The 17,760-nt window shown below is 41.9% G+C and overlaps 1 protein-coding gene across 1 annotated transcript in view; it reads left to right on the top strand.

The window, feature by feature from the left end:
- Positions 1-17,760, top strand: part of traf4a (tnf receptor-associated factor 4a) — a 47,532-nt gene that overhangs the window by 1,425 nt on the left and 28,347 nt on the right. The gene's annotated exons all lie outside the window — the stretch shown is intronic.

Here is a 17,760-nt window from a genome sequence, read left to right as displayed (position 1 = left end):
TTTATTTTAATAATTCAACTAGAATATGGTGTAAAAGTTAACTTATTTCAATAATTCAACTAGAATATGGTGTAAAGGTTAATTTATTTCAATAATTCAACTAGACTATGGTGTAAAAGTTAATTTATTTCAATAATTCAACTAGAATATGGTGTAAAAGTTAATTTATTTCAATAATTCAACTAGAATATGGTGTAAAGGTTCATTTATTTCAATAATTCAACTAGAATATGGTGTAAAAGTTAATTTATTTCAATAATTCAACTAGAATATGGTGTAAAAGTTAATGAAAATACGGTACAAATCACGTCCCGTATTAGTTCAATACGGGACGCAACATTTTTGTCTCAAATAAAGGACAATTCCGTATTTTACGGGACGGGTGGCAACACTATGTGTCTGTGCGTGTTGGGAGTCTGACCTGAGTCTAGGATTAGACAGAATCCTTCACGGGTGTCAGTCAGGGCCCCCAGGGGCCCTCCAGGGAACCTTTCACTTGGAGGTCACCACTTTGAGACACCTCCTCACCTCCTAATCTCCTCAACACTGGAGTCTGTGTTAAAAGTTCCTACAAAGATGGTCTTTGTTTTTGTTTTTTTACGATGACAGTGGCTCTAATTGTCACTCCAGATTTTGAGGATTAGTGTTGTATCTACAGAAAATCTGGAGATGACTGAGCTGCCCTTTGCTCACCTGCATCAGGAACATGTTAGAAGCATCGCCTCGTTTAGCCATCCATCTCTTCTGTAGATGCAGCTCTTGTGACTCATGTTGTCAGTGTTAATCTAGAGGCTTTAGCCAAGTAAATCATATGGCTGTCGTCGGCTCAGTTGGAGGAGGTGGATGTTCTGTCTTCACCACTTGTCAAGGTAATTCTTAAGGACAAATGGACCCTTTAATAAAAAGTTGAAAGATTTCTAAAATCATGTTTTGTGATTTGTGGGTCGTAACCTCAGGCTACAATAATGATCATTTCTGATGTTAAATATCCAAATAAATTAAACTAGCTGTCTATGAAAGTAAAAAAAACTTATATTAAAAGCACAACTTGTGTTAATAATCTAGCAAATGATCAGCTCTTTGTTTTGAGTTATCTGTGGTTTAATCATTTACGTACAGTTACTTTTCAAGTATCATCATCATCATCATCATCGGTATCATCTGGTTCACAAATGATCCAAAACTGAAACGACTGCTTTCAATGAACCGCCACCTTTTTCATATCGAGCTAAATGATCTTGTCTTATTTGAATTGTGTCACAAAGGTTTAACGTAAAAGCAGTTGAATAATGCAGAAAAGCTTCTATATTACAGCTGCGGTCCTCTAAGTTTGCTAACTCGGTCATACAAACATTTATTCAACGTGTTTATCTTGTGTTTTTCAGAGCTGTAACCTTACCTGTCTGAGATTTATCACCGTCAGAAGACCTGGTTGCGTTGTCTGGGCTTGTTTTTGTGTTTATTTGCTCCCTGCTTGAAAACTGACCGTTTGATGGGTGAAGATGTCAGTCGTTTGATTCATCCTTCCTGTCGGACAGGAAGATTGGTTGCTTTTCTGTGTCTTAAATGACAGTGAGTGAGATAAATAAGGGTTTTATACTGAAAACACAGAATTTGAAGATGCTCTGGCACTGATGATCAGGATCAACTGATCAAAAATAACCATTAATGGCAGAAAATGCAGGTTGGAGGGAGTTTAAAAAAAGAAAAAACCTTATTCATAAGTGAATGAAAGTGGATCCCCTGGACTCTCACGCAGCCTTGTGTGGATGTTTGGGGCTCCACATGGCACGCTGCCGGACTCTGATGCCAGTACAGCAGGCGTCACTGATTGTACTGACAGATACATTTAAACGAAAAATGATTTTTGTTGTCAATAAAGATCACAAATGGCTTCAGATACAAAAGGTCTTGCAGCTCTTGTAAAGTGAAATGTTACTTTTATGACTTAAAAAAGACTCTACGAGTTATAAAAACGCTTCACTTTCTTAATTTCCTTTTTTTTTTTTTTTTTTTTTTTTTTTCCAGTTTCTTCATTTTCAATCCTCTTAGTCTGACTGTTCTGCATGAAACAACTAATAAACTCTAAACGCCCTGGAAGAGATCCTAAACTGTTTTTCAGTTTGACTAGAGGAAGGATGAAGGCTTACAACCAAATAGGATTTTCATAGAAGTCTTATACTTGCTTTTTTTTTCTCTCTTATTTCTCTTATTATCACCTTGTCTGGTTTCCTGCGTCAGTGAAAGTCTGCTGCTGCAGACCGGAGAGGTGGAGTGATGCTGTGAATACATTAAGCTGGTCGTGAGTTCCTGGTTTGCAGCATTTTGAGTCACCAGGAAGCTCCTCTGGCTTACTAAACAGAAGTAAATTGCATTTGGTTGAAAAGCAGAAAGGGATGAACAAAGAGAGCGAGGGAGGAAGAGCGCTCTCTGCTGATCAATGAGTTTGGCCCAACTCTTTGTCTGCCTCATCCCGCCCGCCTCCGTGCTCCTCCTCCTTCAGTGTACGGTCCTGTACTCCCACGCGTTCGTTGAATTTCCAGTTTCATAACTTACTAAAGATTTTTGAGCTGATTTATCTTTGCGCCGATGTGTTGCAAGAATGCCACAGCAGATGAGCACAGCGCTGATGACGGAGCTGCGATCTGACCTGCGGCCTCAAAACTACTTACTATTGCTTTACTGGCAATCGCTGGGAGCGGGATTAGGATTGCTAAACCAATGCAAACTCGGCAATCAAAACTCCTTATTAATGACTTACCAACACCTCTTACTGCAACCACGGTTGAGTCTTTTCTTAAAGACTTCTTTCCACCTGGGACTCAGACTAAAGGCCTGTTATTGAACGCTTCTGAGTGTAGATAAATGCAGGTTAAGTGGGTATAATAGCAGTTAATCACCTTGATGATCTCTGAATAATAGTTAAACTATTAAAATGACACCACCTAACCAACAGTTTCACCATCTAATAAAGCTCAACGTTAAATTACCAGTAAATGATGTATTAGTGAGGGATAACATATTTTTAAACTATATGAGATCTGTGTGACGTGTCCAAACAAACTGAAAGACTGATCAGACTGGAGGATAATCGTAAAGGATTACACCGTCTCACACTGAGATATTATATCATGTCAGTTGTTTCTTTAAAAAAACAATAAGAAAAGATTTCCTGCTTGACTTCACAGGTGGATTCAAACGCAGATGAACATTAACGTCAGCAGCAGACTACGTTCCAGCGGCTCTTCCGCCCTCGTGGACGCCGACTGCTCCTGTCAACATCCTCACCTCTTTAATTAACAAAGTGTGCCAGGCCAGGTCATCCGGCACCAGTGTCTTTTGTGATCAGAGTTCACGTTTATTGAAGCTGACAGTAGTTAGCTAATGCGTCGCCTATTGTGCAACTACGCTGATCCTCTTTCCTAGTAATCATGGAGGGCTGTGTCACATCCAGCCCGGGCACGCCGTTCCCCCCCCCCCCCCCAACGGCCCACTTTCAGGGGCGGCTCTCCCAATCCTAGTGCTCTGTTGCAGCCACGCCTGCGAGGATGCTACGGCACGCCATTCCTGCCGTGCTGATCGCCCTTTCTTAATAAGTCAGTGTCACTTCCAGTGAGTCACACGTAATTATTACTTCTGTTTTCATAACTGTTTCTCGGTACGAACCCAAAACGGAAAGAGAAACAAATAGTTTTCTACTGTGCTGCCATGACAGGTGTCATAAGAAGTAAAAGAGTATTAAATGTTCGTCATTTGTTTCAACAGCAGCCTCCGTTATAAGAACATTAAATCTTAAACTTTTCTTTTGGTCACAATAAAGATGGAAAACATATTGAACCTTGAAAGTGAGACATTTTAATGTTTCACAAATACTATCAGCTCATTTTGCACCTTCTCTGAAAAAAGTTGGCTCATGGGTAAGAAAAGGATTGAAGAGTAAGAGAACACACCTGGAGGAGCATTTTGCGTCTGTTACAGTGAACTGGCAACGTTCAGTGACATGATTGTGTTTTAAAAAGAGTTTCTTAGAGGAGCAGAGTTTCTCAAAAGCAGTGATGGGCAGATGTTTACCAGTTTGTGAAAAACTACATCTGGTAATTGTGAAAGAATTTCAGAAATAACGTTCCTAGGTGTACGACTTTGAATATATAATCATCTACTGTGTGTACATAAGGCTTGTTGTGGAGTAAATGATTTTTGAAGATATAATGTCGTAATATCTTCATAAAATCCACAGACTCTGGAGAAATGTCTGTACAAAAGGAACAAGGCTAAAAATGATCACCAGCTACCTTGTTATTGCTGTTCAGCTCAAAAAGGCTGCTTTTCTGATGGTATTGGGGGGGGTAGTTGTTCCTGAAATTACTAGGTGTATATATGGGTTTTATCTAGGAAATATCCTTCCGTCTTTCAGCAACACGATGATAAACCATAAACTGCGGGAGTGTGGTTGCTGCACAAGCCTGCCGGCAGTTCAGACCCATCACCAGTAGAAAGCATGTATTTAACACATCATATAATGAAAAATTCTGCAAAGAAAGCCATGACAGTCGATCAGCTTGACTGGTATACCAGACAAGAATGGGACAACATTCCTCTCACAAATCTTAGGCAACAGTTTCCCTTGGTTGACAGTCGCATGAGGACTGTTGCCAAAAGAAGGCGGGATGCTAGACAGCGGTGAGCATCACCCTGTCATGTTGCAGGAAGTTCCCTCTCTCTTTATGCTACAGAAAATACATGTTTATTTATACTGAACATATTATCCCAACTTTTTTTTTTAAAACATTAGCTTTAGGGCTGTGTCAGGAGGAGGGTTGCCACCCGTCTCGTAAAATACGGAATTGTTCTTTATTTGAGAAAAAATGTTGCGTCCCGTATTGAACTAATACGGGACACGATTTGTACCGTATTTTCATTAATTTTTACACCATATTCTAGTTGAATTATTGAAATAAATGAACCTTTACCCCATATTCTAGTTGAATTATTGAAATAAATTAACTTTTACACCATATTCTAGTTGAATTATTGAAATAATTTAACTTTTACACCATATTCTAGTTGAATTATTGAAATAAAATAACTTTTACACCATATTCTAGTTGAATTATTGAAACAAATGAACTTTTACACCATATTCTAGTTGAATTATTGAAACAAATGAACTTTTACACCATATTCTAGTTGAATTATTGAAATAAATTAACTTTTACACCATATTCTAGTTGAATTATTGAAATAAATTCACTTTTACACCATATTCTAGTTGAATTATTGAAATAAATTAATTTTTACACCATATTCTTTACACCACTTCACCTGTATGTATATTCTACATCTTGGCTGATGTGGACATACATAACATAGGAGGATATTTCAGTTGCTAGTATGGTTGTCTGTCTGTACAGTCATGCAAGTTCAATGCTATTAAAGCACTTTAAACTTTAAATCAAAGCATTTAGTTTTTTCATATAAAATAAACACATTTTATTCAGTTTAGAAGTTTTGGGGCTTTTTTTTTGGCTCCTGCGCTGCTGAAATCAGGGCGTCCCTTATTTCTATTTCTGAAAGGTGGCGACCCTAGTCAGGAGTGATATGCTGCTTGTCGCTGCAAGACCAGGAGAGTTTAAGTGAATACAAAGGGTTAATCCTGTAATTTTGCATCAAAGAGCCCAGAGAGAAGGCACTCAAGGAAACACATGAATTGCTCTTGCTTTCCCGTGTCAGAGCGCCTCTGTTAGCATGTGATGCTAATGGGCTGTGCTTCCGCTCACGGAGGAATGTGCAGCAGCAGCAGTCCTGCAGGCCGGCCCCGCTCCGAGGGAGAGTCATGGGGTAGATAGATGCAGGGCCTGCCCCGCGGCTACAACACTGCAATCAAATATGAGTCACATGCTTCAGCAGGTCAGTGTGTGCTGATCAGGGCAGGCCTTTGTTTTACCTACTCTGCCTCCCTAATAAAGGCCAATCAATACACGAGCCCCAGTGTGACAGCGGTGCCTCTGTGGGGATGATGCAGTGCAGCTCCGCAGCCTTGACAGGGATGTAATTGGTTTGTTCAGCTCGGGATCCTCTTCCTAGAGGCCTCCATGCAGCCGTACAGTCAGCGACTACTGACGTCCCCAGAGTCACGAGGAGCTCCGAAAGTGGGCTAATGTGAGAATTTCTCAAGGGTCGATTATTCACTGTCTGAAAGCCAGGCCGACGATTTCTTTTTTTTTTTTTTCGTATAAACTGCCCATGATTCGTGTTAACTTGGACACTTCCTCTGAGTGCAGCACAACATTACCCCCCCCATCCACTGATGAGGGTGATACTTCTCCTGCTCTCCTACACGTTTAATGTCCGCTGCACAACCATCGCAGCTGGAAGTGATTCAGCTCAACTTCTCTTCCACCTGCACCCATCTGTTTTTGCAGAAGTTAAATGGGAGAAATAATTGATAAGTTACCTTTTTGATATACCAGCCGTAAGGAAAAAAAAAGATCCTACTCGTGAGAATGAGCAGAAAATGTGCTTTGAAGCAAGTTCAATTCAAGATATTTTGCTTGCAAAACTTCTTTAACGATTAAAGTCGTTGCACATTTTGTTTTAAAATGCCAAATGAAAAACAGTTTTAGCTCTAAGATCTAACAGATCTGTTTGAAATCAGCCATGATGCACATTTTAACAGTCAGTCAGGACTTTTTTTTTAAACCATTAAAAACTGCTCACTTGAAGTTGTTTTTTGGTGCATAAAAGGAATAAAGTGGGATTTCTCTCTTTCTTGTTAAGAGCCGGACAAGAAAAACTGATCCTTCATGTGGAGTTATAAGGTTTCTTGGCCACAAACAAAGGCTGAAAAAAAGGAGGGGAGACTTTGTGGATCTCAGCGTAGCCCAGCAAGTCTCTCAGGAAGCTTCTTAAAGGGCTAAATGGAGCTGTTTTACATTAGAGCTCAACGTTGTGTATAAGTCAGCCACTTGAGGCAGCTGGGGCTTTGTATCTCTGTGGGTATCTGTATCTAAATGGGCGCAAAGCCACGGATGGCTTGATGAATGACTGCGCTCTCACTGCCTCCCTGTTCCTCCAGTCCCATCACAGAGACGTTCACAGTCCCCCCACAGGTGTCCAAAGGGCCGCAGATGGACCCTGGTTCCAGATCCGGAGGGTTTCGGGGGGCTCCTCAGTGCTCCGGCCTCCTCTGAGCCACAGAGAGGGCTTGTGTTAAGCTGAGTCCATTCTGTATTTGTGGGATGTGTGAAGGCCTCTCAGAGGCCGCTGCAGCTGACACGCACGGGTTGGCAGAGCTGAAGACAGCCCAGTAAATCATCAATGCAGAATAAGAGCTGCTCGCCCCGAGGAGAAGGCCACATGCTGAGATAAGAGGAGCTGCAGAAAAGAGTCACACTTGTCTGAGAAAAAGAACAGTCGCCCCTCTTTGGAAAACCCTGAAAGTACCTGGAAAGTCAGGAAACAAATGCGGCCCCCCTCACTTTTTTTCTCTTAAGTTACCAAATCTTCCTGAACTTTGCACGTTATGGCACTGCTGGACTTTGAAACGATGATTAAACGAGGAACAACTGGTCTTTAAATGCTTACATTTGGCATGTTTGCTCCCTGAAATTACAGAAATTGATTTGAGCCGCTGAAAGAAGTTGGACTAAAGTATGACTGTGAACTACAACTCGTATCATTTCGTTTACTTTTAGGGGTCGAGCTGCAGCCCGTGTGTCCTTTTTCATGTTCTTCATGTTTTATTCATCATTTTGTGTGTGGGGTGTCAAAAAAATGACACTTCCTTGAGTTTTTCGCTTAGTCAGTTTTGTTTCGTATAAAACCCCAAAACAGCCGTCTTATAATGTGAGAAAGTTTGCAAAATGTGACCCAAAACAAACAACAGGAAAGAGCCTCACATCAGTCTCTAATAGTGCACGGAAATGGATGTTTATAGCAATTATCCGTGTTTAGACATGGGAACTAAAGCTGCAGCCTTTTATTGAAGATGGAGCATAAAGAGAATAGTAGAGTGTTCTTCCTAACACCTCCTCAGACCAGATGGGATGTTCGTTTAAATACCCCGATTCTTGTGTAAACACATTTCTTTTGGTTCAAGGCAAAGAAAAGTCAAAGAGTGCAGAAAAGTGAGGATTTAATTTTTCTCCTGCGTAAGAAAAACCAAAAGATATTTGCAGAAGAAACCCGGCTGATCTGGAAGACTTCCCCACAGACTCCCAGAGAGATGTTTGCCGGCCCGTTTCAGGATCAGACGATCATCTCCTGAGAGGAAGCAGAGGGGCTTTACACATGCAGCTGTGATGACGGCATCGCTGGGAGAAGGCGCCCTGACCGTTTCACACAGCTGCAGAGGCCCCAAAACCCAGAAAAAAAAAAATGTCATGACCAGATTTGCTTTGTGACAGCTGTGTGGATGTGAAGGAACGAGAGCAGGCGCTGGAGGGGCGATGGCGGCGCGCTGCAGAGTCTGATTTTCATCTTCTCATCGTGGCATTCAGTCTCTTTCAGAGTTGCTTTCAGATGGCATCATCTTCAGGAGGTTTTTTTTTTGTTTCTTAGTGACAAGCATCTCCTGCATGTCTCCTCCCTTCTTCCTCCCTTTAGTAGATTCACAAGCAGAGCATCCAAGAGACGGACAGGGCGTCCCGAGTGTCCTCACAGGACCACGCCGGGCCGTGTCACCGCTGTTGTAGCACGTCAGAGTTAAGATTAAAGTTGTTTGGAGAAGGCGACTCAACCTCCTCACCTGAATGACTTTGATCTACTGCAGCTTGACTTCTCTTATCCAAAAACCCACATTTCACTATTTTTCTGGCTCGTTTTCAGTTTAAAGTTCAGTTTTTGATTACTTTGATCATTGAAGGCTATTCTCAGGATGCAGTCAGTTTCTTAAAGGAACTCCCCTTAAAGGAGCTTGAGGCCGGATTGAGGCAGGATTTATGAAAAAAATTAGTACACGTTTTAAGTTTTCTAGTAATAATGTCAGATGAAGCGTTCCAAACCCAAAAGAATGAGCCCTCTAGTGTATCTCTCCTTTGCCTTGAACAGGCTGTGTGCTGCAAAATGTGCTGCAATTCGGTCCCAAATTTCCCGCGCTGGGCTGTGGATGTGACGTCACATGACGCTGCATGTGCGTTCTCCCCGTTCTCCCGAGCCGGCTTCACTGTTGGCTGCAGTACCCCCGATGACCGTCGTGGTGAAGGGTGGCGCTAGAGAGTCTCATTTCTTAAAAGGAGCCTCATGCTCCTTTAAAGCAGGGATAACCACCTCCAGTGCTCCAGGCTGCTGTCCTGCAGGTTTTTAGATGCTGCTTTGCTTCCAATGAATGGATCATCATTAAGGTCTGCACAGGTCTGTTAATGACTCATTTATCTGGAGCAGATGTGTTGAAGCAGGGAAACATCTAAAGCAAGCTGGATAGCAGCCCTGGAGGACCGGAACTGGACATCCCTGACTTAAAAGGCGGGGTGAGAGATGTTACGTGATTGGTGACAGCTGTTGTCATCATTCTTAACACTTACCTCCGTCTTGTTAGTGTGTTCCCATTAAAGTCAGCAATTTCTGAGTTCCTAGTTGGAGGTTTCAACACATCAGAACTGACACGCACTCTGATTTCACTGCCCGACTCGGCTGCTACCCTCCTCAGCAAAGTCATTTTATCGTTTATTGTAGTTCTGCCTTATTTATGCACATTAAGTCAGACACATGCATAGACCTATTCTCTCTTTTTTCAGATGTTTTGCTACGCTGTTTTTTTACGCCGACTCAAACTCGGTCAGTTCGGGCGTGACATCATTCCCGGTTCTGACCGCCAAACGTTGGATAAATGGACGTACATCCAAGCTGTGGTGGGAAGAATATGCAATGACGAGTGTTGACCTAGAAGAGCTAAATTATAAATCATAAATCCGATCTGCTTCCCTGTTTCTAATGATTGCAAAAAACTGCATTTTTAAACTGAAACGGCGTCTGCAGTGGATTTAAAATGTCCATTTTCCAGAGTCTCTGGAGGTCTGTGGATGTTGGGTGTAACCCGTGAAACAAGTTTCACATTTTTAAATGATAACGGTAATGTGGACGGGGCGAAGGTCTCTGCATTTGATATTTGCTACTTTCTTTTGTCCAAACACATAGTTAATTTTAAGGATAGATCCTTTTCATACTAAAGTGATCTATTAAGACAGTGACTCACATTACTGTCCAGGGTTGGCTTCTCGTTGTCTGGCTGTACGCGGTAAACAAAGCAGCTCCTCTTGCTGTCAGAGGATGGAAACTCTACCCATCCAAGGTGAGCTGGAAGTAGGGCTGGGCGATATGGACCAAAAGTCATATCTCGATATTTTCTAGCTGAATGGCGATACTCGATATATATCTCGATATTTTTTCTGTGCCATAATTGGGGTTTCCCCCAAAGCATTATAGCATAGCATCTCTGTTAGCTTCATTTTTTTCTGAGGCAAACCCTTAAAAAAACAGTCAGTTTTAATACAAAGCCTCGTGCCAAATGTCACACAGGTTCCTTTATTAACAGAGGTCTGCACAATATCAAAATGTATAAAACAAATGAAATAAAAATAAACTGCCTGCATATATAGAATAAAAATGCTTCTTGAATAAAATAAAACAAATATCCCTTTCCTGCATAACAATTAAATTAAAATACACTGTAATTAATACAATGTAGACAGTAACAGGCAGACTTTTCCACTGAGGTTGACAGTTGTGCAAATAACAAAACATTTGTGCAAATCTCAAATAAAACATTCAAGTCAATTTGTCACCAAATAAGCTCATAATAAATTCAAACATTTTTTTTTTAAATCGATATAAACGATATTGTCTCGTACCATATCGCATTTGAAAATATATCAATATATATTAAAATCTCGATATATCGCCCAGCCCTAGCTGGAAGGCTGGGTCACAGCGTCTTGTCCGGTGTCCAACTCTCCACTTGGCCGGGACACAGAGGCCCGGACCGTCCAGCGTCCCACACCGGCCAGCTCTACATGTAAAGGCTGGCAACAATAGCGGCGTCTAGGTGCTTCTGCAGCTTCATTTATATCAGAACTGAAGGGTACTCTTTGATTAAAAGAGCGGGGGAAAAAAAGAGCAACACTTCACAGAAAATGTGTCTTTGCTCTTCTTCAGATTGGTTTTAGTGAGAGTGTATCAGCTTGTGTCGCTGGTAGTGGCTCTTTGATCAAATTGGTCCTTGAGTGGTTCATTCAGTATGTTTTTGTAAGTGGCTGTCCTTTTCAGAAACACTTTCCTACATTAACTTTCTAGTTTTTATTTTTTGACTAAGAAACCATCCGGCCTATCACGTTTACAGAAACATAATAAGCTTTTGTGGTAACCCACAGAAGAGATGGGCAGAGCTGTGAAATTGCTCCTAAAAGCCATTTAGCTTGTAGTAATCTGTGTCTGGTAAACCGTCAGCGCTAGAAGAGTCAGGTATGGACATGCCTTGACTTTGTCCTGCTCTATAGAGCTCCTTTTTTAAATGAATCTGGCAGCCTTTTGGGCCCAAACAAAGGCGTGAAACATTCCAGCTATGCAGCGAAGCACCTTGCCCTCCGTTCAGCCAGCATGCTGGGACCGAGCCGCCGGGCCCGGCCCTGCTGCCGCTGGCCCGCGGCCAATTGGCCCGGATCTGGAAAACACGGCTAGTGCTTACACATGCTTGGGTATGCTTGCTATGTGAGGCCGCCACGGATAAAGGTGTGGCTATCATAACACATGCGCGCTCTCTGCCCGTTCCCACTGCACCGCGTCACAACGTGTGAGCCGAGGCTTGTAATGAGAGCCGGAGGTTGCGCTGCCAGCGGCCGGGTTTCCAGGCTCAGCTGCAGATACTGTTCAGCCCTCAGCCCGCCTTACATCTGCTCTCTGCTGTACCCATTCACTCCTCCCAGCAGAATATGTTGGTTTTGCTGCACAGGTCACTGAACAGATTCGATGTGCATGCCGTAGTAGTGCACATGTTTAAACTCCCACACAGATTATTCCAGATTATTGAAGCTACAAAACAGGAAATTGCAGGTAAACGGGGCAGTCGGACACCAACGCTCAGTATTCTTTGTTTATTACAGAGTAGGGCTGGGCGATATGGAAAGTCATATCTCGATATTTTCTAGCTAAATGGCGATATTCGATATATATCGATATTTTTTCTGTGCCATAATTGGAGTTTCCCCCAAAGCATTATAGCATAGCATCTCTGTTAGCTTCATTTTTTTCTGACGCAAACCCTTAAAAAACTGTCAGTTTTAATACAAAGCCTCGTGCCAAATGTCACACAGGTTCCTTTATTAACAGAGGTCTGCACAATATCAAAATGTATAAAACAAATAAACTGCCTGCATATATAGAATAAAAATGCTTCTTGGATAAAATAAAATAAATATCCCTTTCCTGCATAACAATTAAATTAAAATACACTGTGCAATTAATACAATGTAGACAGTAACAGGCAGACGTTTCCACTGAGGTTGACAGTTGTGCAAATAACAAAACATTTGTGCAAATCTCAAATAAAACATTCAAGTCAATTTGTCACAAAATAAGCTATATTAAAATCTTTTTTTTTTAAATCGATATAAACGATATTGTCTCGTACCATATCGCGTTTGAAAATATATCGATATATATTAAAATCTCGATGTATTGCCCAGCCCTATTACAGAGGCATTTGGAAGCAACTTACAAAACACCTCCTTCCTTGTGTGTGTTTGTCTTATGTCAGGTCTTTTTTTTTTAATTTGGTAACTCTCATTGGACCAAGTGGTGATGATCAGTAGCTTCTCACATTAAAAGACTCACAGCAGTCACCGTTCACCATGCTGCAGTGGAAATGTCCCGTTGTTTCATTGAGATCCCAGTTTCCCAGTCGATGGCTGCGTGTAGTTCCTCCTCTCAGAAATCACTTTGATGATGCAAATACTTCTTCGATTCGTCATTCAGCTTGATTTTCAGTTGTGACGGCAGGAAATGTCTTGTTACTCGTGTTGGAAGTGAAGCTCATGCGTACTTTTCCAATTAGCGTCAGACTTTGATGTTGGTGTCGACTTGGCGCTCCCGCCTGTGGTTGTCTTGCTGCCCCGGTGGTTTTTTGGAGAGGTGACGGGGAGGCATGTGAGGAATCCGTGTCCTCCGAGCTCTGCAGCTGGACCAGAGAGTGTGGAAAAAGGGCGCGCAGCCCCGCTGCCGAGGCACCTGTCCTCAGTGAAAGGTTCCTCTGTGGAGGCCGACAGGTGTCGGAAGAGCAGTTGAGCCCTTCGCTTGAAGCGAGCGCTCTGAATTATAGTCATTCATCCGATGGGGCCTCAGTCAATGGTAAGGTTATTGCCCAGTTGCCTTTCCACTGGCCCTTTCTTTTCTTGTTGTTGTGAAGGCTTCCTTCCTGCCAAGGTTCCTCCATCCTCCTCCTCTTCAGCTGCTGTGTTTACTGTGGCGACCCTTTAACCAAACCGCTCAATGACTCCCTTGTGTTGTGCTTCAGGATCTGCCGTACAGTTCATTTTCTGATTTGTCAACACAGCGTCAGTGCTCCCCCAGCCCCCGCCGAGCCGCAGATGCCATGAAAGGGCAGCGCAGGAAGCAGCTCGGTCAGGTGCACCTCCGGATGGATCGGTGACCTTGTTCAGGATGAAGGAGGACTTGTTTTAGGGACTTTCTCTGCAAAACAATTACGGGAATAAGAAGGCACTTCCTTTGGCGACCGGTGAATGTTTTCACTTTTTTCTTCAACCGGCGATCGAATGTCTTAATTCAGAGCTTAGAGACAAGGTCCTACTTGATGACAAGTCAAGCTGCTAGTTTTTAATCAAATCAACACGTGAGTGTTTACAACAGCCCTCCAGGAATACCTTCACACACTTACTGTAGAAAGCACCTTAAAGAAGCACAGACCTTCTTTTGTTTCCCAGTCAGAAGAGAAGAAGAGAAGCTTATAATTTAACTGGCCAAAACTGAGAGCCTTTTTCTTTTTTTTTTGTATTAAAGAGAAAGGCTTTATCATTTTGAGAGATGGCTGACATGTCTATTTGTTGATAATTACTCCCATTGTTCTCTTATGCAGCAGTTGAAAACCGTTGTCATTTATCTCATTGTTGCGCTCGGCAACAGGGGCATGTTGCAGGATTCACGCTAAAGCGACAATACAGCCGAGGCGTCTCTGAACAAAGGAGGCGATCCGACGTCAGCCGCTCGCCTCCTCGCTGAACAAAGAAGCTGCATCCACAAAGCAGGGAATTGGACAACGGCAGGAGGCGCAGCTCGGAGCCGAGATGCAGTCAGTCACAGGAGGCCGTGTGCTTCCCCGGGGTGGGAAGGGGTGGTGGGGGTCCCTGCATTGTTTATGGACTTCATCACCTAGTCATCGCAGGTTGAGACTGATCAGGAACTCCCGGAGCCTCAACAAGTCTGAGGTGCGATTACACCAGCTGATAACGCAGGCAGAGGGCAGGATTTGTTTATTGCTGTGAATTCGTCCTCACATACGTGTGCACGCTCACCGTCGGCCTCACACACTTAAAACAAGCCCTCACCTTCCTTCTCGGTTACCATGGACACCGAAGCCACATAGCGAAAAGCCGTGCCTGCTAGGGATGTGCACACCTCTGAGATATGAATCAGCTCACTGACAGGTCAGGGAAAAAATGAGACTCAAAGCCGGAAGTTTAGGTTGAAAAACAGTTAATTTATTCTTTCCTCAGAAAATATGTGATGAATACGACGGAGTATTAGGGCCAAACAAAAAAACAAAAAAAGGAAATTACGAGAATAAAGTCATAATGTAATGAGAATAAAGTCGTAAAATTATGAGAATAAAGTCATAATATTACGAGAATAAAGTTGTAATATATTATAAATATATAAATGTAACTTCACAAAATGCTCAATATTCTTCATTTAAGACAGGGAGAAGACTGCTCTTCCTGTTAGAGTTCTCATAAATTACCACTTTATTTTCATAATATTATGACTTTATTCTCATAAATTACCACTTTATTCATTACGACTTTATTCTCGGAATTTTACGACTTTATTCTCGGAATTTTACGACTTTATTCTCATAATATTACGACTTTATTGTATTACGACTTTATTCTCGCAAATTACGACTTTATTCTCGTAATGTTACGACTTTATTCTCGCAACGTTACGACTTTATTCTCGCAACGTTACGACTTTATTCTCGCAACGTTACGACTTTATTCTCGCAACGTTACGACTTTATTCTCGTAATGTTACGACTTTATTCTCGTAATATTACGACTTTATTCTCATAATATTATGACTTTATTCTATTACGACTTTATTCTCACAACATTATGACTTTATTCTCGTAATTTTACGACTTTATTCTCATTATATTATGACTTTATTCTCGTAATTTCCAATTTTTTTTGTCTTAGTTTGGCCCTAATACTCCCTCGTAGATGAAGGTGTTAAGTATCATGAGGAGAAAAGTTCAGGCTGAGGCAGAAAAGTTAAGTGGGTTTTTTTTACTGCCTGAGAGGAACTCAAATGACTCCTGACACGTCAGACTCACGGCTGCGCCAATAAAGCTGAATCACGGCGAGGCAGGTCACACGCTCCGACGCCGGAAAATCCCACACATCACCCTCTGCAGTCTTCTTGGGTTTGTTGTGACCTCAGAGACTATGCAGAAAACACGGCCCAACAACACATTTCCTTATCAGTTTAACACCTTTAGTCAGTGAGGCTGAGTCACTGACTGGATGGAGGAAAATGACTTGACGTCTCAGTGAACCCGCAGGCCTGGACTTTTCATCCCGGGCTCATTAGTGGATGTGTCACAGGGGGCATCTCTCATTTTTCCAAAGGTGTTCTTGTGGGATCGGACCAAAATAACTCCCTCACACAGGAAGGCTGATAATGGTTTACCCACACCTGCTATCTCTCTCTCACACACACACAGAGCAGGTCTGCTCAGTCCGTGTGTGTGCGGCACTTATCTATGAAGGACAAGAAACACAGATAGTTTGTTAATGATGCCACAACTGCTCTTTCCGGTGTTTCAAGCAATTTGATCATGGCCAGACATGGACCTGCCGTGCACAGTGCCCCCCCCACGCACACAGGGAGACTCACAGCTGGGGATGTTAATTCAGGACATGTGCTTCAAACCCGGTTCATGCAGACTTTTATTTCAACTTCTACTACCTCTTCATGCTTCGTTTAAACATTTTTTTTTTCTACTTTCAGTAAATCAAACCCTTCAGGTTTTATGTGGTGGACTTGGAACGTATTCTCAATTCAAAGATGGGTTCCACTTAGGGATGGGTGGTATGGACTAAAAAATGTATCACGATAATTTCTGGCATTTATCCCGATAACGATAAAAATGACGATAAAAAAATACCAATTCAACTCTACCTTTGTAACTATAAATCTATCTCGCTCTCAGATCCGCCATGTTTGTTACACAAAAACGTATCAACGGGAATTCTTTCTTTCTTTCTTTCTTTCTTTCTTTCTTTCTTTCTTTCTTTCTTTCTTTCTTTCTTTCTTTCTTTCTTTCTTTCTTTCTTTCTTTCTTTCTTTCTTTCTTTCTTTCTTTCTTTCTTTCTTTCTTTCTTTCTTTCTTTCTTTCTTTCTTTCTTTCTTTCTTTCTTTCTTTCTTTCTTTCTTTCTTTCTTTCTTTCTTTCTTTCTTTCTTTCTTTCTTTCTGGCTCATTTCTTTCTTTCTTTCTTTCTTTCTCTCTTTCTTTCTTTCTTTCTTTCTGGCTCATTTCTTTCTTTCTTTCTTTCTGGCTCATTTCTTTCTTTCTTTCTTTCTGGCTCATTTCTTTCTTTCTTTCTTTCTGGCTCATTTCTTTCTTTCTTTCTTTCTGGCTCATTTCTTTCTTTCTTTCTTTCTGGCTCATTTCTTTCTTTCTTTCTTTCTGGCTCATTTCTTTCTTTCTTTCTGGCTCATTTCTTTCTTTCTGGCTCATTCCTTCCTTCCTTCCTTCCTTTACGTACGTAACGCAGAACCATAAATTCGACTTTACACAAAAACATCATCAACGGGAATTTATCGTTTTTACCGTGAGATGACAAATTCTTACCGTGGGGAATTTTTTTGACGGTATATCGTGAACGGTAAAATATCGCCCATTCCTAGTTCCACTATGAGAAAAAAAAGTAAACTTAAAAACAGAAAGAGTTGCATTTATAGTTGATAGTTAAATTTAATATTAATTTAAAAAAATAATCCCCCTATTTCATCTGCAAGTTGGAATGACTGTGGGCTACAGCAGTTTTCAACAATTTTTTCTAACTAAATCTTCCTGCTTCCAGGGGTCGGCTGATCAGCCTAAGTCACGTACTAAACCCCATAATGCAATGGGCCAAACCTTAGTCAATCTGTCAAAGCAGTCATGTGACCCATTTCTGCTCTTGCCGTAGCACAGTTGTCTTTCTGGTGGAATTATGGTCCGTACTCCCGACCAGTGTGCGGTTCATCCTGCGTGCTACATCGTAGGTGCAGTAGTTGATGACGCTTGCATGTTGTTGTTCCACTCCCTTCTCCAGTGGACAGGGTGAGCAGGTGGAGATTAATGACGAGACCTGTTGTCCATAAGAAGTATTATCTGAAACGCCCCCCTGCTGCGACGGCTCCCTGGAGACGGGCTGAAATGTAGAAACACAGCGCCTGTGGATCATCCTCTTTCAGACACCAATACAAGAAGTAACTGTGGTTCGTATCTCACCGTGGCTGCAGGGTCCGTGTTGTGGTTTTTTCCA

The sequence above is a fragment of the Cololabis saira genome, chromosome 4, assembly GCF_033807715.1.
Source record: "Cololabis saira isolate AMF1-May2022 chromosome 4, fColSai1.1, whole genome shotgun sequence".
Lineage (NCBI taxonomy): Eukaryota > Metazoa > Chordata > Actinopteri > Beloniformes > Belonidae > Cololabis > Cololabis saira.
Note: the sequence above shows the minus strand (reverse complement) of the source record. Positions and strands in the feature narration are given on the sequence as shown.